The 24,450-nt window shown below is 40.8% G+C and overlaps 1 protein-coding gene across 1 annotated transcript in view; it reads right to left on the bottom strand.

The window, feature by feature from the left end:
- The window catches only part of PLD1 (phospholipase D1), a 138,578-nt gene that overhangs the window by 91,998 nt on the left and 22,130 nt on the right, over positions 1-24,450 (bottom strand). The window lies entirely within an intron of this gene.

The following is a 24,450-nucleotide window of genomic DNA, read 5'->3' as shown; positions in this document are numbered from 1 at the left end:
CTGTGTCTTCAGGTAAGCCGTGTAAGAGAGACAGGAGTAGTAAAATACTTATTTTCCTTCTTGAGGGAGCTAGAAAGTTAATACAAATTGAACATTCATGGAAAATCCCACAGTCTGCTTGCTAATTTTGCCCATCAAGCAAGAACCTTTCTCTGGAGAATATAATGCTGGTTCTCTTTGTTGCGCTGGAGTGCCATCCCTGAACATGTACAGACAGCACCATTACAGATACAAACTTAGCAAACTAAGCAAACCTAGACCAAAGAACATGAGGCTCCATGTGATCCAATTTCATGTGGGTTGCTGGGATATAGACTATTTTTATTGCTTGGGTATAATCAAAGCATCACATAAGCATGTCAACTGGTCCAGAGAATTCCAAAATTAGAAACTGGAGAATATATACAAGCTACCTAGTGGGACCTGAGCATGGTTCTGGCTAAGCCATCTCCTTTCTTCAACACTGGCCAATCAGATTTGTATACATTTGACATCTCAGCTGAGAATGAGTCTCAGAACCCAAGTTCAGGAGATAATATTTCATCTGTTTGATGGTGCACAGAAGCAAATGGCATAGCGTATGACAAGCAAAAGTTCAAGCGGGAGGAGAGCTACTGACCAAGCGAGAATCAGAATGTGCCTGTGATACCACTGGTTGTATGCTCCAGATTTCCAATGTTCTGATCATGTACTATACAGTACATACATGAAAAGGCTGCTATGCGCTTAGTTTTAATGTATATCAATATTGGCCATGATTGAAATGAGGAAGGCCCAAGAGATCTAGGATACTTCCAAGAATCCTCCTCTGTGCTAGACACACACGGACTGATTTCTTAGCAGGAAAAAACAACAGCAGCAACTCACACTACATCATAATATGATTTGCCTGCTTGTGGCTGGCTGTGTTGTGTGAACCCAGCCTCTGTAGTTAATTATTTCAAGGAAGGATAGTTAATGAATCAATGTCTATATATGCAAACACAGCAATGTATAAAGAATTCTTTAAAGTTGGGCACCTAAAATAAAACAAAACCAGCAAATGAATCCCATGTATCAGACTTCCACAAATTAATCAGTGGTGTCCAGTACAAGCCGTAATGTTGTCACGCACGCCAAGACGTCATTGAACAAATGAGGCAAATTATACAATTTACGTCATCTGAGCAATGATGTTATGACACACCCACAACATCCCTTGCTTCCCTGAGGACACCCATGAGGTCAACCCACACCAGTTTGAGATGTTTTGTAAAGATATTAAAAGATAAATAGTCTCCTATTCCCAATGGTTGCCAAGGTGGGCTTTTTTTTTTAATTGCCAGAGACTGGAAGGCAGGGAACCGGAGTCCCTTCTGGAATATACCCAGTAATGTGCCAATCTACTGATTAATTTTTTAAATGAATTACCTCTCTACCCCATTATCTCTTCCCTCCCACTCCTCCTGCCAAGCTGATTCCAGCTATCTAAAATGTAAAAGCCTGGAGTCGGCATACATATTTAATTAAGCAAGCAATTTTAGAGTTCCCTGCCTTTAAAATATTCAACAGTGGCAGGGTTGCCACTATCCCTGAATATTTTAAAGGGACACAGCTCCAAACAAGACAGGGTATGTGTACACTCTTTGCCACCAATTGCAAAACTTGGGTGTGGTCAACGGCAAAAAAAGGCCACCTGAGGGAAAAAAAACAGTCAAGACGCATGTTTCAGGAAGGCTCTACCAGAACAGAGTGCTGCAATTCCAGTTTTTCCTGTACAAATTGCATGAAAAGCCATGCGTTTTCCCTTGGCTATAGCGCTCTGTCTTCTGGGTGGATAATTTCCCCTCGAGACAGACAGATGAGTTACTGGTTTTTCTTGTTTAACTCTGTGGGTGGTGTTGTGTTTTGGGGTTTTTTTTTTTTGCATCATAGCTGTAGTTATGATTAGCAGAATGTGCCATGATCCTTTTTCTTCGCTGTTTTGAAGCAGGTCAGACTAAGCCAGCGCTTCCCAAACCTGGGTAAATTACCCAAAGTTGGGTAAAAGTGGTTTTTCATTGGGTAACGACACACAAACCCATTACCCAATCACAACAGGGACATTTAAATTGACTTAAAGTGTTTTACCTACATTGGGTAAAATGGACTTTCTGAGATGTGGTTTTGGGTAACGAAGGAAAAAGTTTGGGAAGCACTGGGCTAAGCAATGGGCAATCAAGCGTTAAGCCTCCCCCTTCCTTTATATGGTCTGTATATTGCCCTATTGTATCTACAGCATACATTTGCAAAGATAAATGTTGAAAAGAAATGTAGAGTTGGTAGCAAGAGCCAAGAAATGAGCTGATTATTCAGCTTTATTACTGTATCTATATACTACTAAAATTCTCATTGTGTTTATCTGTTTGTAAGAGCCTCATGTCATGCAGAGTGGTAGGCGGCAGTATTGCAACCAAAAACTCTCCCCACAACCTGAGTTCGATCCCAACAGAAGCTGGATTCTCTCTCAGGTAGCCGGCTCAGGTCGACTCAGCCTTCCATCCTGCTGCAGTCGGTAAAATGAGTGCCCAGCTTGCTGGGGAAGGTGATGACTGCGGAAGTCAATGACAGACCACCTCGCTATAGTCTGCCAAGGAAATGTCATGAAAGCAGTGCCCCTCCAAAGGGTCAGACATGAGTCGGTGCTTGCACAGGGGACCTTTCACCTTTTTTTCACCCTCAAGTCAGCCCAAACAGTGCATTATCCCACAACAGTTTTTGAATCAAGATGTCCTAACTGCCAGGAAACACGCTGAGACAAGGAACTGGTCTCTAATGTTTTATTGCTTGTACATAACAGGAATCCTAACAAACTGAAGAAGCGTGGGAAAAACCCAGCCATGTAAACCCCAAAGGTTAAGGCGGTCCCGATCTGTGTCTCTTTGAATGGCTACCTAATTCCTCAGTGCTACGCATGCGCTTAACAGTCTGGATGGGAGCCCCCTGCTCGCCATCCTTACTCATGACACAAGGTACCTAAAATCTGCTAAATAAAAGAATGCATAAAAAATCCAGGACCCATTACTCCTGCAGACTTGAAATTTCCACGAGGTTCAGACCAGTTTTATTCACCAAGTTGTGGCCGTTGCAGTGTCCCTGCGGTCATGTGATCATGGTTTCTGATGCTCCCTGCCAGCTTCCCACATGCAAAGTCAATGTGGAAGCCAGCAGCAAGTCAGAAGTCACTCCCACTCCCACTGCTTTTTTGCCTGCCCGTAGTCATTCTGTTTATCTGTTTAGGTAAGTAAATATTTATTTATTTATTTGTCTAATTTGTCCCCACCCATCTCCTCCCGTCGGGGGACTCTGGGTGGTTTACAACAATCGATTAAAAACAATAACCATAAAATACACAGAATAAAATACAATAATAAATAATATAAATAAAGGTAAAAATAAAGAATCCAGGTGGTAAAGAATCTAAAACAGTCCAAGTGTGGGAGGAGTGGTCTATAGCGACCATCCCCATGTAGATCTATTCCCCTCTCTACCACAACTTATTATTGAAGTTCGTTCGCCACTACAATTATTTTTCTATTTATGATATATACTCTCAGATGATCACAGGACTGTCCAGCATTGGGGTAAAAAAAACATGGTCAGCCTAAAATTTAATGTTCATTCTGGTCACATCAGACTGCATCACCTTTCTCTCAAAGGATGACCCAGCAGGTCACAGTGTTGTCTAATAGCCACTATATCTGGCTATACCCAGTAGCCCAAGAAGAAAAAACAGGAGTCATCTACAACATACAGTGTAAGGACTGTAGCAGCCACTATGTAGGCCAGACAAGCAGAAGACTAGCAGAGCGCATCCACGAATGTCAACTGGCAGTCAGAAGACACGATGAAAACTCCTTAATCTCACAACACATGGACAGACTCAACCATACTTTCAACTGGGAAACTGTGAGCATCCTAAACCAAGCCAAATCCAAAAAACATTAGGGAATTCCTGGAAGCCTGGCATTCAGATAAATCAGCCATCAATAGCTAAGAAGGAAACAAAAAGTCTAGAACATATCCCCTCCAACAGCCCACATTCAGATAAGCAGGGATCAACACCAGACAATTAGGCAGAAAACAGTACTCTAATCAAGGAACCATTAAGGAGGAAACTACACCCCCACCAAAGCTAGCAGGACAAGATATGGCATATAAACACGGAGCAAACCCCACACTCACTCGCACTGATGATGTTACCTAGTTGGGTCATGAAATGCCTGCAAGCAAACAACCAAGCTCAGAGAGCACCAAGGACTGTATAGTTCAACCCTGAGCTACAGATATTCTCTGTACCTGGTTACAGAATTCTAGAAGACCTTCAGATGGCAGAAAAATGATACAGAAGCTCTGTCTCTTTGCTGTTATCAACTGGTCATCTGGGTTTTTGCAGCCCAGATCTTGGTAACCCATATAGGAACATAGGAAACTGTCCTACACTCAATCAAATAGTTGGCTCAGCTCATCTGGCATGGTCAATACTGACTGGCAACAGCACTCCAGAGTTTCAGGGAAATTTTCTTTCCCAGTCCTGCCTGGAAATGACAGGGACTGCCTACCTTCTGCATTTGCACCTCTACCAAACAGCAAAAATTGTAGTGGTGCTTTCTATTACACTTCGAACGTTGAAGCAGGGATCAAACACAGAGTCTACCTGCAACTCCTTAGGCCAACATAACTTGTGGTTGCTGTGTGATCCCAGGAAAAGACACACCTGGATTAAGGAGTTGCAGACAGATGTTACAATTGCACTTCTTCACATTCTGAAGTAGCTTTTGCCTTTGAAGCCTAAACACTGTGCAGCCCGATTGCCTGCAGCGATTGTGCCTACAGACACTGCACTGGGCATCCAGGATGTTTTGATTATTCATGCATACCACCTCCTGGAAGATGGGGAGGTCCTTTGATTTTATGTGGTACTGCAAAGCTTTCTTGGGATTATAGACAAACTAATTATGGCCTGCTCATTTTTGCTAAATTGCCTTATTGCAAGCTAATTCTCAACACCTTCCAAGAAAAGAAACAGACAAATGTGCCACCGATTACATTAATTACTGACAGATAGTGGTTTCTTCTTATGGCAGAAAAAAACTACTTTGAGTGAGAAGCAAAAATTTAAATATTTGTTTAATCCTGTATGCTAAATGGTGAACTCACTCTTCCAGTGTCTCTACTTTTTACAGCCAAAATAACTCCATCCTGGTGCTAGAGGTAGGTACAAGAAAACAGATACAAAAACTAAATGAAACAAAACTTTGCAGGTGAGAATTTTAAAAGCTTATTTGGAGACAGGGCTGTCTGGGAGGGGGTAAAAAAATTTAAGGTGGAGGCCACAACTATGTGATCAAAGTCCCAGCCCTTTTTAACATGTGTCACAAGAGTGAAGAAAGGGCAGAGCTTCACTCACATCATTATGGCCATCATCTTGACTTTTTTGGTTTCTCTTGACACCCCTCATTGTAGAGGAATTGGAACAATTCCAAAAGCTAAGCAGTAAGAATGCTCTATTGGCTGAAATGCCCATGATTAGCAGAATGAACAAAGGCAACATGGAACGAATGGAAGAAAAAGGAAGAGGAAGCCCTACTACCATGAGAAGAAGGTAGGATGGAAATGATAGAGGCCAAGTTCTTCTACAGCTTGTTTCAGTCTTCTCCCCAAAGGGGAACAGCATTCAAGTGGACCTAAACAGGTTAACTGATAGAAGGATGGAGTGTCAACCCTATCTTGAAAGCATCTGGCTACCATAAATGTGTTTAAGTCTCTGGGACCTGGCAAATTACATTCAGGAGTCCTGAAGGAGCTTGCAGATACAATCTCAAAGCCTCTTTCTGTGATCTTTGAAAAATCATGGAGGAGTGGCATAGTTCCAGAGGATGGGAGAAGGACATGTTGTTCCTAACTTCAAAAAAGGGGATAAATGAGGCGCTGGGTAATGAGTGATCAGTCAGTTTGATGTCTATACCAGGCAACATCTGGAACAGATTATTAAGCAGTTTAGTTTATAAACATTCAGGTAATCATGTGTTGCTTGGCAGGATCCAACATGGGGTTATAAAGGTAAGTCACACCAAATCAACCTGATCTCCTTTTTTGACAGAGCAGCCCATTTAGTTGACCACAGAACACAACAGACATGTTATACATGTTATACCAAAAATTTCAGCATTCATTGAAGTCTCCCATTAGAAGCTAGTAGAGAAGATAGCAGAATGTGGGCTGGACTATGCTATAACAATGGTGATTGAATATAATACTTAATGAATATATGTCAGTGCTGGAAGAAGGTGTTGAGTGGTGAACCACAGGGCTCCATTTTAGTCCTTGTGTAGTTCAATTCTTTCTAAAAGACTTGGCTTAGGAGTTAAAGATTATGAGTAGCAAATCTAAAGACAACCCAAAGAGAAGGAAGATAACAAACACCTTACAGGAAAGATCACAATTCAGGAGGACTGTGACAAGTTGGAACAACGGGCAGACTCTAGTAAGATTAGATTTGTCCGTAACATGGACAAGTGCAAAATTTTATATGTGGTTAGGAAAAGTCCAAGGCATGAGAATAGGGGGAACTTACCTGGCAGCAGTACATGTGAAAAGGAACTGGGTATCTTGGTGGATCACAACCAGAACACGAGCCAACCATGTAATACAACGGGGGGGGGGGACACAAATGCAGTCCTAAGGGACATCGACAGGAGTATAATTTCAAGATCACGTCATCATTCCTCTCTCTTCTACATTAGTCAGACAGACCAAAAATACTGCTTTCCATTCTGAGTGTTACATTATAAGGGGGACATAAACAAATTGTAACATGTCCAGAGGAGAGTAATCAAGATGATAAGGGGCTGGGAAGGAAAAACCTACAAGGAAATATTAGAAGTGTTGGGTATCAGGTTTCTAAGAACAGCCTGAACTGGGAGTAGTTAATCCCAAGAACAAATCTCTCAAAGGTCTGATTAAAATAAATAAATAGTTAAATAAATAAATAAATAAATGAGAATAATAAATAAATAAATATAAATAAATAAATAAATAAATAAATTAGGAAGAAAGTTAAAAGTAATGACAGAAAATTACAGGGAGTATTATAATTTCAAATGAGGAACCTATATATATCCAAATTAGGATGGAAAGACTCTGATTCTTTTTCCTGCACATGTATTTATTTGTTAGATTTATATCCCACCCTTTTTTGTAAAACAGCTGAAAACAGCATACATGGCACTCCCTCCCCCTATATTTTCCATAACAACCCTGTGTGGTGGGTTGGGCTGAGAGAAAGTGACAGGCTTCAAGTTGCCCATTTCCCTTCCATGGTTGAGGGTGTATTAGAAACACTCTTTGTAGTTTCTACATCTTCTGATGTAAAGGGGAGGACACTTGTCTCTTTTGGGAAGAAGAGGCAGATTGAACTGTTGATTCTTTTGGAATTAGCTACCAGACTTCTTATCAATCTGGGAACCAACTCTCATCCTCGGTATGTTTAACCTGGAGAAGGGACATGAGAGCTGTCTTCAAGGATCTGAAGGGCTGGCATGTAGACAAAGAGATAGAACTGTTCAGGAACCAATGGATTTAAATAGCACAGAAGTAGATCTTCATTGGACATCAGGAGATATTTCCTAAAAATAACTGCTCAACAATGGCACAGACTGCCTCCAGAGACGGTGGATTCTCCTTTGCTGGACTTGTTTAAAAAGAGACTGAACAGCCATCTGTCAGGGAAGCTATGTTATTGGATTCTTGCATTGGACAGAACCTCAAAAAAACCAAGATTATGGCAACCAGCTTGATTGATAACTGGCAAATAGAGGGAGAAAATGTAGAAGCAGTGAAAGACTTTGTATTCCTAGGTGCAAAGATTACTGCAGATGCTGACTGCAGTCAGGAAATCAGAAGACGCTTAATTCTTGGGAGAAGAGCAATGACAAATCTTGATAAAATAGTTAAGAGCAGAGACATCACACTGACAACAAAGGTCCACATAGTTAAAGCAATGGTGTTCCCTATAGTAACATATGGCTGCGAGAGCTGGACCATAAGGAAGGCTGAGAGAAGGAAGATCAATGCTTTGGAACTGTGGTGTTGGAGGAAAATTCTGAGAGTGCCTTGGACTGCAAGAAGATCCAACCAGTCCATCCTCCAGGAAATAAAGCCAGACTGCTCACTTGAGGGAATGATATTAAAGGCAAAACTGAAATACTTTGGCCACATCATGAGAAGACAGGACACCCTGGAGAAGATGCTGATGGTAGGGAGAGTGGAAGGCAAAAGGAAGAGGGGCCGACCAAGGACAAGGTGGATGGATGATATTCTAGAGGTGACGGACTCATCCCTGGGGGAGCTGGGGGTGTTGACGACTGACAGGAAGCTCTGGTGTGGGCTGGTCCATGAAGTCACGAAGAGTCGGAAGCGACTAAACGAATAAACAACAAACAACATGAACAGAGTGTTTTGGCCAATGTTATTTCTGACTCTGTGGCTAGCTGCAGCCCTGAACAGAAGCATTCGCTGCTGCAACCTTTTGCTACAGCTCATGCTTTTATGATTTCCTTTCGTTTTCTTTTTCTTCTTCTTTAGTAAATAAATAACAGAGAAATCACAAAGAAAAGTAGTCCAGAGTCATACTTTCAGTCAGAAATTGCATCACTTATGCAATGCATCCCTTATGCTATGAGATAGTATAGCAGGAACAGAAATTCTTTTCCCCTTTCCCTATTTCAGCCATTCTGCCTAAGCCAGAAAATCCCTTTCAAATGATTTGTCTTTCAAAGGCACACAGAAATGGACTTTCATCAGCTTTTAAGGTAGTTTGGAATAATAGCTGTAACAGATTGTCATGGCTGCTCTACAGGAACAGCTTGAAGATTTCTCTTGCTTCTAGAGGGCATAGACACCATCCTAGTGAAGGCATCTTTTATTCATGTTATTTTATTTATTTATGAAATGTATTATTCACAGCAGGGCAACATGCCCCAATGGAGGTGGGACCTTCTGTGTTTGTTGTAACAGGAGTGGAGAACATTTTGGAGACTGAAGACCACACTTACCACTGGGAGGAACAACAGTTGCAGTGAGGGGTTCAGATTGTCCCACTCACCCCCTTCCACAATGGGTTGCAGGAGTGAATTTAGGAACTTTTCTTCATTTTTTAAATCATGTGAACTCTATTTTAGAAATTACACTACACTTTTGGTAAGCTCCCTGCCTCAAAGTGGTAAGAAACCATGCTGTTGTTTTTTTAGCAACCATGATTGAATGGGGGGCCAGAGGGGAAATAAAAAGGGGCCACATGTAACCTTGGGGCCACGGATCACCCACCCTGGTCTTAAAGAATATAATGTTAATCACATTCAAACAAACAAGCAACAAAGAAAAATGTTATTTGCTCACACAATGTGCCCCCACAGGATGGTCCAAACAACATTAAGTAAAAACTAACAACTGTTAAATTATACAAAAGCAATAGAATCAATATACACCAGTCACAGTACAAATAGCTGTTATATAACTGTAAAATCCTAAAAGTATAAACATGATACCCCTGCTGTGTAATTCTGAATATGTTTTACAAATCAGCCCTACTGTTCAACTTTCGTTTGCTACTCAACCACTCCTATCAATCAATCTATATTATAAAATAAGTATGTTTTCAAACTTCAGCAAAGGATCGTTACCTTGTCGTGGTGCTGGAGCTTGAGCACCTCAATGATGCCATGAGCTAAACCGTGAAGGGCCACCCAAGACGGGAAGGTCATGACAGAGAGGTCAGACTAAATGCGATCCCTGGGGAAGGTAATGGCAACCCACCCCAGTATTCTTGCCGTGAAAACTCAATGGATCAGTACAACCAGAGATATGTCGGTATACCATCGGAAGATGAGACCCCCAGGTCGGAAGATGGTCAAAATGCTACTGGGGAGGAACAGAGGATGAGTTCAACTAGCCCCAGACGTGATGACGCAGCTAGCTCAAAGCCGAAAGGACGGCTAGCGGCCGACGGTGCTGGTGGTGAACGGCGAATCCGATGTTCTAAGGATCAACACACCATTGGAACCTGGAATGTAAGATCTATGAGCCAGGGCAAATTGGATGTGGTTATTGGTGAGATGTCAAGATTAAAGATAGACATCCTGGGCGTCAGTGAACTGAAATGGACTGGAATGGGCCACTTCACATCAAATGACCACCAGATCTACTACTGTGGACAAGAGGACCACAGAAGAAATGGAGTAGCCTTCATAATTAATAGTCAAGTGGCTAAAGCAGTGCTTGGATACAACCCAAAAAACGACAGAATGATCTCAATTCGAATTCAGGGCAAGCCATCTAACATCACAGTGATCCAAATATACGCCCCAACCACAAATGCTGAAGAAGCTGAAGTAGAGCAGTTCTATGAGGATCTGCAGCACCTACTGGACAACACGCCTAAAAGAGATGTTATTTTCATCACAGGAGACTGGAATGCTAAGGTGGGCAGTCAAATGACACCTCGAATTACAGGAAAGTATGGCCTAGGAGAACAAAATGAAGCAGGACATAGGCTGATAGAATTTTGCCAAGACAATTCGCTCTGCATAACAAACACTCTCTTCCAACAACCTAAGAGACGGCTTTATACATGGACTTCACCAGATGGACAACACCGAAATCAGATTGATTACATCCTTTGCAGCCAAAGGTGGCGGACATCTGTACAGTCGGTAAAAACAAGGCCTGGAGCTGACTGTAGTTCAGATCACGAACTTCTTCTTGCACAATTTAGGATCAGACTAAAGAGATTACGGAAGACCCACAGATCAGCTAGATATGAGCTCACTAATATTCCTAAGGAATATGCAGTGGAGGTGAGGAATCGATTTAAGGGACTGGACTTAGTAGATAGGGTCCCGGAAGAATTATGGACAGAAGTTGGCAGCATTGTTCAGGAGGCAGCAACAAAATACATCCCAAAGAAAGAGAAAACCAAGAAGGCAAAATGGCTGTCTGCTGAGACACTAGAAGTAGCCCAAGAAAGAAGGAAAGCAAAAGGCAACAGTGATAGGGGGAGATATGCCCAATTAAATGCAAAATTCCAGAGGTTAGCCAGAAGAGATAAGGAATTATTTTTAAACAAGCAATGCGCGGAAGTGGAAGAAGACAATAGAATAGGAAGGACAAGAGACCTCTTCCAGAAAATTAGAAACATTGGAGGTAAATTCCAGGCAAAAATGGGTATGATCAAAAACAAAGATGGCAAGGACCTAACAGAAGTAGAAGAGATCAAGAAAAGGTGGCAAGAATATACAGAAGACCTGTATAGGAAGGATAACAATATCGGGGATAGCTTTGACGGTGTGGTCAGTGAGCTAGAGCCAGACATCCTGAAGAGTGAGGTTGAGTGGGCCTTAAGAAGCATTGCTAATAACAAGGCAGCAGGAGATGACGGCATCCCAGCTGAACTGTTCAAAATCTTGCAAGATGATGCTGTCAAGGTAATGCATGCTATATGCCAGCAAATTTGGAAAACACAAGAATGGCCATCAGATTGGAAAAAATCAACTTATATCCCCATACCAAAAAAGGGAAACACTAAAGAATGTTCAAACTATCGAACAGTGGCACTCATTTCACATGCCAGTAAGGTAATGCTCAAGATCCTGCAAGGTAGACTTCAGCAATTCATGGAGCGAGAATTGCCAGATGTACAAGCTGGGTTTAGAAAAGGCAGAGGAACTAGAGACCAAATTGCCAATATCCGCTGGATAATGGAAAAAGCCAGGGAGTTTCAGAAAAACATCTATTTCTGTTTTATTGACTATTCTAAAGCCTTTGACTGTGTGGACCATAACAAATTGTGGCAAGTTCTTAGCGGTATGGGGATACCAAGTCATCTTGTCTGCCTCCTGAAGAATCTGTATAACGACCAAGTAGCAACAGTAAGAACAGACCACGGAACAACGGACTGGTTTAAGATTGGGAAAGGAGTACGGCAGGGCTGTATACTCTCACCCTACCTATTCAACTTGTATGCAGAACACATCATGCGACAAGCTGGCCTTGAGGAATCCAAGGCTGGAGTTAAAATCTCTGGAAGAAACATTAACAATCTCAGATATGCAGATGATACCACTTTGATGGCTGAAAGTGAAGAAGAACTGAGGAGCCTTATGATGAAGGTGAAAGAAGAAAGTGCAAAAGCTGGCTTGCAGCTAAACCTGAAAAAAACCAAGATTATGGCAACCAGCTTGATTGATAACTGGCAAATAGAGGGAGAAAACATAGAAGCAGTGAAAGACTTCGTATTCCTAGGTGCAAAGATTACTGCAGATGCTGACTGCAGTCAGGAAATCAGAAGATGCTTAATTCTTGGGAGAAGAGCAATGACAAATCTCGATAAAATAGTTAAGAGCAGAGACATCACACTGACAACAAAGGCCCGCATAGTTAAAGCAATGGTGTTCCCTGTAGTAACATATGGCTGTGAGAGCTGGACCATAAGGAAGGCTGAGCGAAGGAAGATCGATGCTTTTGAACTGTGGTGTTGGAGGAAAATTCTGAGAGTGCCTTGGACTGCAAGAAGATCCAACCAGTCCATCCTCCAGGAAATAAAGCCAGACTGCTCACTTGAGGGAATGATATTAAAGGCAAAACTGAAATACTTTGGCCACATAATGAGAAGACAGGACACCCTGGAGAAGATGCTGATGCTAGGGAGAGTGGAGGGCAAAAGGAAGAGGGGCCGACCAAGGGCAAGATGGATGGATGATATTCTAGAGGTGACGGACTCGTCCCTGGGGGAGCTGGGGGTGTTGACAACCGACAGGAAGCTCTGGCGTGGGCTGGTCCATGAGGTCACGAAGAGTCGGAAGCGACTAAACGAATAAACAACAACATGTTTTCAAATCTTTCTTAAACCTATCCAAAGATCTGTGGAGTTTGGGTGGTGGAGGTAGAATTCCATAAACAGGGACCAGGTTCTGAGATGCAGACAAACAGAATGGAAAACGTGTGAAATGGGAATGGAAAAAAGCCCATCAATTGAAAAAACAGGGTCATTCCAAGCAGGAGGTGGGACAGGGAGTGGAGAACAGTTAGCCACAGGACTTTAAACACTAGCACCAAGAGCTTCAGTTGGGCTCCAGGTCTAATAGGGAGACAGCATAAGACCCTGTGGTGAGAAGGAAGATGGGCAAAAACAAAGGAGGTCCAGAACATTACATACTGCACATTTCTGGATCATGGTCAGAGACTGGAGTGAGGACAAAAGAAGTCCAACCAATAGACGGTGGCAGTAGTTTAGGCAAGAGACCACCAAGGCCTCAATGAAAAAATGTACTGTGTCAGGAACCACCACATTCAGTGGAAATTCAGTAAGTGAAGATGACACACTCTCATGGTTGCCACCTATAAATGGATGAAAGTAGAAGGATCACCTAGCAAAATCCCAAGGTTCCTGGCCACTGACAGTAGAACCAGTACATAATCCTGAAGGAGGATGAGAGGAAAAGTTAAGGGTAGGAAGGATGGCCCAGCTGAAATACCAGGATCTCAGTCTTAGCCATATCCATTCTAACCATTGTACAGTTATCCATGATGAGATGTCTAAAACACATCTGAACAGAGAACACCACATATCGTCATTTATCTTGCAAAAAACTATACACCTGGGTCTGATTGGTGTAGGTATGTTATTTAAAGCCTAATTATGAGATGAGGCAACCAAGAAGATGGGAGTACAAGGAAAAAAGAAAAGACCAACCTTGGGGGATAAAGAAGAAACACTATGGAATACAATGAATCTAGAATAATTGAGGGAAAAAATGATCAGGGAGATATGATTGAAACCAAGATAAAACATTATTGGTGATGCCTTGTCAACAGCATCTGGTGATCAAGAGTGTCAACCACAGCAGACAAATTCAATAGTACCCAGCCAAAGAAAGCTGTTGGCTCTTGGCTACCAGAGCATCACAAAAAGAAAAATATCCCTACCCATGGAGCACCACAGGGAAGCTGCCTATATCTCACACAGTTGTCGTATGTGTAAGCACCCCCCATTCAGCTTTAGATATACAGCCATTCTAAAACACAGTTATTGACTGCATTTAGAAATTTCTGTCGTCATTTGAGTCATGTAGTCACTCTACAAGGTTTATTCACCCTTATCAAGATCTCTTTTGTTACATTTTTTAAATACTGTATAGGTTTTCAGTTCAGACATTGCCCTAAATAATGGCAACTGAGCAAACCACAGTGGACTGCTACATATGTAACACTAAGCCATAAACCATGTTTACAAGCAATTATGGTTAGGATCACAGGTTAGGATCACAGACCAGGCTAAACCAGGAGCTGAGCAGCTTTCTTGCACCAAATAAAAAAAAAACCAAATCAGCTACCAAGGGACATGGGTGGGGCCAGTGAGATTGTGATGTTCCGTTAACAGATCCAACCCTTTCTGCCCTGTGCACTTTAGACATGCTCTGAGGGTTGCTGAGGGTCAAATGGATTGCACATATGAAAGGGTTGGAGCTTGCATTACAACGTTCCACCTGTCATCTTGAAAATTTGAACTCTGTCCCATGAACACCACTGGTTGCTCACTTCTGCTGTAAATTTAAAACGAACAAATTGCATGGTATATGCAATAAATGAATCCCACAATAGTATGGACTGAACATAGCTGTGGACTCTTCTGTTGTCCACTGCCTCCCTCTATGACTGCTGAAAGCTGACAGCACTGTTTCCTACCTTTTTAAGGTGGAGAACACATGATGAATGTGTTGTAAGCCTTGAACTGAGCATCCCATAGTTAAATAAGAAATATTCCCAAACTCAGCCCAGCTCGCTCTCTCTCTCTCTCTCTCTCTCTCTCTCTCACACACACACACACACACACACACACACACACATAGACAGACAGACAGACAGACAGACAGACAGATAGATATAGGATATCCCATTTGCAACTCCTGGCCTCCTCCAAAATATCAATGTTCTTGTTGGCCACCAAAGAACCTGTCCATGATAAGGGTTTTATGGTCACTGAGCATTCTTGGGGAAGAGGCGTATCAATCTAAACATATCGGTATTTTTTCTTATTTTTTGCTTCAGCAAAATCTGGAGTCCTTTTTGGTATTTGAATGATGTTGTTTTAGCATCAGGATCTCCACAAGCAATTAAAATGGAAGTATAACATGATTTATAACAATCTCAAACCATTCAGAAGATTGGTTTAAGACTCTAACATATTAAACTAAAAAAAAAAAGCAATTATTTCTACTTTTAGATTTGTTTGGGATCTCAGATTCATGCCATTTTATCACTTAGCATTGTCACGTAGCATGTAAAAGTAGAGCCATACTATTAAGAATTTTCCTTCTTCTTAATCTGAAAGAGTAATTTATCAAGGCTGTTGATATGTTTCTCATGATAGATAGATGTAATAATTGTAAAAATTCCAAATAGCATTGGAGCTGAATGCATTAAACCACGGCTCCCAGGGATATATGGAAATAATTAAAAGAAAATGAATTGATGCTTTTTTATCCTCAGATCAGAGACAAAGTGGGTCTCTGCTTGAAAGAAATAATGGCTGTTGAGCTCAAGGGGATAGGACCAAACTCAGAAAAGGAATCCCTGTTCTTTTGCTCCAAAGATGCTGAGACAGACTGTGCAGCACATAACAGTATATGCAACAGTAATAAATGACAAAGAACTTTACCTTACATTTCCAAGTACACCACATGTATTTAAGCCACTAAACACACTGAGACCATATGGATTATAGGATAGCACTGTTCTTGTATCATCTTGCAAGCTATTCCATTGGAAGCAGGTGTTCAACAGGTATCCATTAATGAGTTAATAGCTTACTAATTAATGAACAATCCACATAAATCAAAGAAGCAGAACTTGGCCGTGCCAGGCACAAGATAGTATGGCTGTATATGAAGATGGTTCTCATTTCCGCTTTTGCTGCCTACTGATAATTAATAGCTTAACTAGAATGTTGTGATAAAGAATTAAAAGCCTGATAGGAAAAGATTTTATGAACTTTGTGCAAACAGTGCTGATGTTCACATGGACAGCACCCCACTTGGGGAAGGAATGTGCTCCAAGATAAATGTCAGGTTGGCATTAGAATTAGAACATTAGCTGATCGTTAATCCAATGAAGATGGAAAAAGAATTACAAATGGAATTTACAACACAATGTTGTAGCAGGAACTGCTTGTGTTCAAGGCACCAAGCAGCCTCTTTTTTTTAGAACAGCAAGTATGGTGCTGTCATTAAGTAGGATTGTGGAGACATATGTACAAGTCCATCCTCAAGTTATGGAAGGTCATGGATAACTTTGAACCAGTCACTCTCTTTCAGCCCAACCTAGCTCACGGGGTTGTTGTAGGAAAAAAGAGGAGGACAGCATGCTACATATGCTTTTTTGATTTCCTGAAACAAAGGCAGGGTATACATTTAAATTAACTAAATAAATACACAAACATAGTTGGTACAACTATACAGGACATTTCACTGTGAACCCTCATTTTAATGGACTAATTGGAGGATGGGTTGATGTTACTAAGGAAAGTGCACTGAATCAGAGAGTAGGGCATTGAGGGAATTTATGTCATTTGCATGATAATACAATTATGTAAATTGCATAAATTCACACAAATAACATCATTTGCAAAATGTTATCATGCACAGGATGAAAACCTTGTTTTACTGAAAGAGCAATTCTTCCATAAAATAGAAGGAAATTGGATTTTAAAATAACTATATTACAACATGTATGACCTCTGCCCTTTTTCTCCAACTTAAGTGCCCTTCAGATGTCTTACCCTGTCCTTTCCATTTTAAGAATACTCAGGGTGGAGCACGCCATTTCCATTAAACCAGAAAGAAAACATTAATATAAATTATGAATGGCAACAGCATCCGCACATGATAACAAACTGCAAGATATTCATTCAATTTTCAAATGCCCTGCAGAATTCATTCCATCTTCAAATGCCCTACATTTCCATAGTTGATTGATCAATTAATTAAGCAGTTTATATCCTGCTCTTCTAAGCCTCATATGGTGCAGAGTAGTAGGCGGCAGTATTGCAACTGAAACTCTTCCCACAACCCGAGTTCGATCCTAACAGAAGCTGGATTCTCTCTCAGGTAGCCGGCTCAGGTCGACTCAGCCTTCCATCCTTCCGAGATCGGTAAAATGAGCACCCAGCTTGCTGGGGAAGGCGACGACTGGGGAAGGCCATGGCAAACCTCCCCGCTATAGTCTGCCAAGAAAACATCGTGAAAGCGGCATCCCCCCAAAGGGTCAGACGTGACTCGGTGCTGGCACGGGGGACCTTTCTTTCGCATCTTCTAAGGCACTAGTACCACTCGGGGCAGTTGAAAACAATGAAAATGATATATTCATCCTTTACCAAGAACAAAACTTTAAAAAGCATATGAAAGCCTAGTAAGAATATTCTAATAAGAGTAAGCTTAAGGCAAGTGACATTTTTCAAGTCAAATTTGCAGTGAATGCTTTCCAACAGAATTTCAACAAGGAAAGAATAATTTGAACGTCTACCCTGACTTGAAAGTCAAAAAGAGTCTTGGAAGAAGAAACCACTTTCACACGGTTGCCAAGAAAATTACACAGATGTGTCTACAAAGTCACATAGTTGAGATCAACTCAAAACTAACTTAGCTAACTTAGCTACTTAATGGACTTGTCATAGTCTTTCCTTACCTGGCTGCCCTCTAAATGTGTGGATTTCAGCTCCCAGAATTCCCCAACAGCATTGACCACTGCTGAGAATTATGGGATTGAAGTCTGCACATCTGGAGAATGGTAAGGCTGGGGGTGTTCGTTTATTTTTTATCAGTACAGAATAGCTATATCTCCCCTGGACTGGCAGCTTTATATCCAAAAATGTTCTTGAGATGATAAATGTGTAGGAGAAAAGAGGGAAAGTAGGCAGGAATTTAAGGAACAGAAAAAAAGACTGGGTTGGTGGAGAGACAAATAAGAAGAACAGAAGGTACACATGTTTTAGTAGAAATCAGCAAATCTGTCAGAGTGATTGGGAAAATGAAGAACTGAGTACACTGTCATATATATTCTATGCCATTTCACCATCAGTTTGTGCTTTTTTAAAAGAGTGCACAAATATGGATTTCTGGGCATATTTATCCTAATCATTCTTGTATGAACTGTTTCCCAATATATGTATTTTTACATGCATTTCATATTCCAAATTACACCACAAGATTAGGGGAAGTGTAGCTATATGGCACACGCCAATTCAAGAAGTGTGAATGAGGCATTTATTTATTTATATTTTCTATCCCTTCTTTATTATTTTTATAAATAACTCAAGGTGGCAAACATACCTAATACTCCTTCCTCCTCCTATTTTCCCCACAACAACCCTGTGAGGTGAGTTGGGCTGACAGAGAGGGACTGGTTTCTAGCCCAGAGCCTTAACCATTAGACCAAACTGACTCGCTGCCAACTTCATTAAGACTCATGGTGGCTTACAAAGAACAATCAAAACATTCATGCTATAACACCAATATAAACAATAAAACATCCCCAGTAAGTACAAACAATAAAACATCCACAGCAAACTGTAACAAAAATCTAATATTATAATGTGAACTGAATGATTCTTTTCCCCACAACAACACTGAGGACACAGATGTTACACCTGTCTGGATTTTAAAGCTGGCGGTGATACTAAGTGTGCCCTATAGGAGAGGGTTCTGCTAATTGTGCACCTGGTACACATTAAAACATGTCTCTAAGTGTATCCTATTCATGCACACACATGTGGAAACAAATGGGGAAATGTAATGGTTGCCTATTCTGACAGACTCAGTCTCACAAGCAGGTGCTTAAGGATAACTGATTTATTGAGAGAATAGTATGCAAATACAAAGAAAGCTGAGAATGAGCAGAAGCGCGCCAAATACAAACTAAAAACCCCCACTTCAAACCCGATCCCGCCCCTCGCCCCACCATAGCAACCACCCCCTCCCAGGTGTTGGTAACCGTTACACATCGGCCTGGGAAAGTAACCTTGAACACATGCAATAACCCAGACATACATTCCTCAGTAACAGTAAGGAGATTACAGCCCGGCACCGCTGAAATTCTCCTCCCAGCAAATGACAGACACGGATCAGGAAATTGACATGAGAAACCTTACGATGTATTCAGACCCTCCGAACGATGAACATGACAGGAAACCTCTGAAGCAGGTGTGCCAAGACTTCCAGGGGACACAACTGTTTTAACAGTTCAAGGAGGGGAACTTTGCTTGTACCAACACACCTTGTGAAATGCCCCTTTTGAATGTTCTTTTACAATACAGTAACTTACATCAATATTGCAACTCTGCTAGGTATTCTTAAGATACTCAAGGACATTTTTCTCCAAACTGGAAGCTCCCATAGATACTGGACAACGACTCTCTTCGTTAATTTTGTATTATTTGAAAAAGCACAACTTCAGTAATTTGATAAATATTTCAACTGTCTCTCCCCTCACCCTACTAAAAAATCCACATTTTCCCTTTGTATCTTCAGAATATCTGGCTGGAAATCTCAATTATCTTTCCTATTATCACCTCTTTCTGTGCTCAAAAATAACAAGAAATTATCCAGGGGTAAGACAGCAAAGGGGCAGAATTTGCAGAAAGTTCATGGATGACTACCTCACTGTAGCTTTACCCTTGGATATGTCATTGGCAGTTTAATATACACCATCTGGATAGGCGTAATGGTAAGTGAGAATGACCTTGGGAGACAGGAGGAAAAGCACAGGTCAGATAAGAGGCAGCTGAGCCCACAGAAGGAATGGGGGCATGGCAAACTTCTCAGAAGGGACCCTCCCTAATTTCTTGGGCAGTAAAGGCAAAGGAGGAGAGATGTACTTTCAGACTTGCAGGATTCTGTTAATGTAACCTTACAATAAAGTTAGAGCTAGTACTTTGGGTTGTGCTTCTTGTCAGGACTACCTTGCAAGGCTGACAATAGTGTATGGAGTTGTTGTCCAATATCTATGGCAGCTTCCAGTTTGGAGAAAAATGGCCTTGAATATCTGTAAGAATACTGATGCAAATTACTCTAAAAGAGTAGTAAAACATTTCACAAGTTCCTGTAGAACAACATGCAAAACTCTGCAGCACTGCATGGATCTCACTCATGGTTAATCAACAGACTCTATCTCTGGTGATTCCTACAAATTTCTTTTATAACCAGAGTCAGCCCTCCCAGGTAAACCAGACAGGAAACATGACGAGATGAGCTAATTCTACTTTATTGTAAGGCTACATTAACAGAATCTTGCAAGTCTGAAAGTACAAATCTCCTGCCCTCCCTATTTACTGCCTGAGTAATAAGGGGAGACCTTCCTAAGTTTCTTTCTGCAGCCATTACTCTGTTGTGGGCAACTTTCTCTTTTATCTGATCTAGGCAACATCTCCCCCTGCCCCACTTCCAAGCCCACCCTCACATCCCATCACATCAGTGACTTTTGGGGCAGATTTTTGGGGGTGGGGACTGCCCTGAAGTTCTACTTTTCATTCAACATTGCAAACCATAGCAGAAAAGACCTTACAGTCATTTTCTGGGACTTGGAACAACCAGCATTTACAATAAGCACTCTCTGCTTCTCCAACTCAGCTAAAATAAAAACTTGTGATCTAATTCATCCCAAAATGGTAAATCTGGGCTAGGCTGCTTGTTGTTATAGAAGGTGGCTCATGTGATTAAATGATTTTCCATAAAAAAAGTTCCCACACAAGAAAGCCAGCACATCAGGAGAAATAGTCTTACCAGATTTTCCTGATGTGTTAGATTTGTTTATCTTAGAGATGTTCAAGGGATTCCATGTTTGTTTTCTGGGAATACTTTTGACTAGCCCATTGCAACAATATCCAAACTTTATTTTCATATTTTGTAAAACTCATTTCAACCTTTCCATATACCTCCTTAAAACATTTCAGCTGATAACCCTTTGGGTCCTCTACTTATTTTCTGCCCTTCTTCATCCTAGCTTCCTCCTGCTTCCACCTGTCTGTTCATCTTCACAGCTTGTGTCCTTACTTCATAGAATCAGAGAATTGGAAGGGATCTCCTGGGAAAATGCTCACCACCTACGAGTAATTGCTTCCACTGTCAGACAGCTATTATTGTTGGGATCTTTTTTTTTTGCTAACATTCTATAGGAATCTGCCTTCCTGAACATGGTTTGCACTCCAGAATGATCCCAAAACAGGCCCTGACTTTCTTCTGTATGACATCCTTCCATTTATTGGGAGAATGCTATCCTATCACCCCACAGTCTTCTCATGGACCATATCCTACTCCTGCCATATCGTCATAGGACATTTTGTCTAATTCCTTGACATCCTCATTATTCTTGTCTGAATCTATTTCAGGTTCCCCGAATTCTTCTTAAGATATGCTGCCCAGAACTGGACATAGTAATCAAGGTGGAATCTGATCAAAGCAAAGTAGAATATTACATTCCTTGATATGGAAACTATACTTCTGTTGATGCAGTGTAAAATCACACTTATCTTCATGCAGTTACAGTATACTGCAGACTGATATTAAATACACACACACACACACACACACATACTGTAATCATGTCCAATTCTCAGAGACTGCCTGGACAAGTCCCTGTGGTTTTCTTGGCAAGGTTTTTTAAAAAAAAATTTTTTTCATTGCCTCCTTCCTAGGGCTGAGAGAAAGTGACTGGCCCAAGGTCACCCCCCTGGCTTGTACCTAAGGCAGGACTAGAACTCATGGTCTTCTGGTTTTTAGCCTGATGCCTTAACCACTACACCAAACTGGCTCTCTAATCCAATATTAATGAAATATAATCAATTTGTCCACCAGCTTCTACTGAATTTAACTATTCTTCATCTTAGCCAATTGATTACAGATAGCAGATAGTTCCACCAAGTTCTTTCCTTCTCCAGCCATCTTCTCTAGGGCTTCCTCCCTTAACAGCTCATAATTGGGAGTATTGTATCCTATGATACAAATGCAGAAATTCTCTGCATACAGAATGCTAGAAGACATGAGGTGATTTTCCCTAGCCTAGACTTCCCATCATCTGCTAGCTTTCAGTATGTGGAATATGAAAAATGGGAAGAAATTCCATCATATGATAAAATTGCCTAAGAAAGTTCTATTTTACACTTCATTCATTCATTCATTCAATTTATATAGCCGCCCATCCCAAACCAGTGACTCTGGGTGGTTAACAGTCATAAAAACAGTCAAACAATTAAAACAATGCAAAAGAAATTAAATACATTTTCCTCTTCCAAGTATCTTATTCCTGCCCCTACCCATTCCCACCTCCAAAATATTAGTCTTGCTCCAAACGAGTTACTCAGAGGATCACAACTCTTTCTAGTCAACATTTACCCTTGGCCTTTGAATGACAAAAAGCAGGTGAGGTCAGGACAAATTTTCATGAGAATTTAATTGATTTAAAATTAAGCTTAACTGAATTCTAGCTAACATGATTATTTCCCACACCCATATTTAATAATTTTCCACTTCTGTAATTTTAAAGATTACAGTTAGGTAGCGACTTTTTGGAGGGATGCTGACAACAAACCTATCATTTCTGGGACAACATGTAATCTGGGTCCTCACATTTTATACTTGGTTTAAATATGAAAAAGGAGGAGTTGAGTGTATCTGACTGAAGCCTAAGGCAAGATCTCATTATAACTATTTCTGGAGCTGAAACCCTTTGCATGAATGGCTTAAAACTAAATTGATCGAAAATTTCAATCACCTTTTTGCCTGGAAGGAAACAGGCTGACAGACCACGAGTCAGCATGATGGGGGCTAACGGTTAGAAAATAGCCTGTCCATTTTCAGAAAAAATAAGAAGTATGCACAGTGTGCATAACCCAGGTGAGTGTTTAAGGCCCTCTTTGCCATTAAAAAAAACAAAAACCATTTCACTAGATTGGATATTTGCAGTGTTAAACAAACAGCTATTTAAAAAGTCATGCATCTCATAAAAAGTGAGTGCAGAGATACTCACAAGAATACAGGCTTGAGCACACAGTTGGAAAGGATGGAAAGAAAAGATCGCTTTGGAGCTTTTTCATGAGAACTCCCTGAGTTGCTAGCTTCTTGCTTGGATGCTTCTTGCTCCTAACCATATCTTCAAATCAAACAAGACTGATGAAGATTATGAAGATGACTCGAGAGGTTAACAAGGAGATTTTTTCCAGTTCACTTCATCTTCTAATTAATGTGGAGGAACAACTAAAAAGCTGGGTCCAGTCTTTATCCTGAGCCATCATTTTGTAACACACGATTTACTGACTAATCACTACTGATTAGGTCCACACATTGGATAAAACCATGCCACTGTGGTTTTGCATAATTTACAGCTCAATGTATTGTGCTAATTTAGTCCATTTTGGCTTATTTATTAAACTGTGGTAAAACAAATCATGGCTGAAATGACTTATGAACTCAGTCAATGGCTTAATTTACATATAGTAAAAAGCTACATTGTGCTTTGTTTATACATGGTTTAGTATTAAATGCATACTAGCCATTATGATTTTTTATAAGCAACTCATGGTTTTAAAAAAAACCTGCCTAGTGACAGATGCATCTGGCAAGCCACCATTTAAAGGAAGTGGAGGAACAAATTATGTATGTCTCTCAATCAATCTAATTTATTCATCTTTCTGGTTTCTGAGATATTAGCATGTATTAGCCAAACACTGTGCACCATTATCTTCACATCATCTATAATGAAGATAATTATCTTCATTATCTAGCCATAAAAGCTAGAGACTTTTTTTTAAAAAAAAGGGGGATGATAAAGGGAAGTGTAATTACATCAGAAGTGGAGAGATCTGAGTTCAACTCCCTCTCCCTATCATAAATTAACTGGATACCTTTGCAACAACAGGAAGTTCTTAGCCCTAAAGAATCATGTAAGATGGTTGAGAAGATAAAACAAGGAGAGCAAAACTATGGAAGCGCTGACCTTTCCCGAAAACCCACCTCGTGAATCCAGATTAACAACATAGCGATACTCTTCCCAGGTCTGCTGGATTGGTGGAGCAGAGAGTGGAACTAGTGTTGACAGGACAGTTTAATCAGTAACTTTAATGGAGGCAAAACAAACTTCCAGCACTCTAGACCTTTTGGTGCAGCTGAGTAACATTGCATAAAAACAAGACTCATGCTCACAGCTTGGTCCACCTCTAAACTAAACATAACTAGTCATTCCCCTAATTACAAGCTCTCACACTGTTATAATTGTGCCACAGAGAGTTTTCTTATTGGCAATCTGTGACTCATCTGGAAACAGCTGTTCCGGGACTCCATCAATTGTCTCTGACAATTCTTTTTTTATATGTATATAATTTTTATTGAA

Source organism: Candoia aspera, chromosome 6 (genome assembly GCF_035149785.1).
Source record: "Candoia aspera isolate rCanAsp1 chromosome 6, rCanAsp1.hap2, whole genome shotgun sequence".
Lineage (NCBI taxonomy): Eukaryota > Metazoa > Chordata > Lepidosauria > Squamata > Boidae > Candoia > Candoia aspera.
Note: the sequence above shows the minus strand (reverse complement) of the source record. Positions and strands in the feature narration are given on the sequence as shown.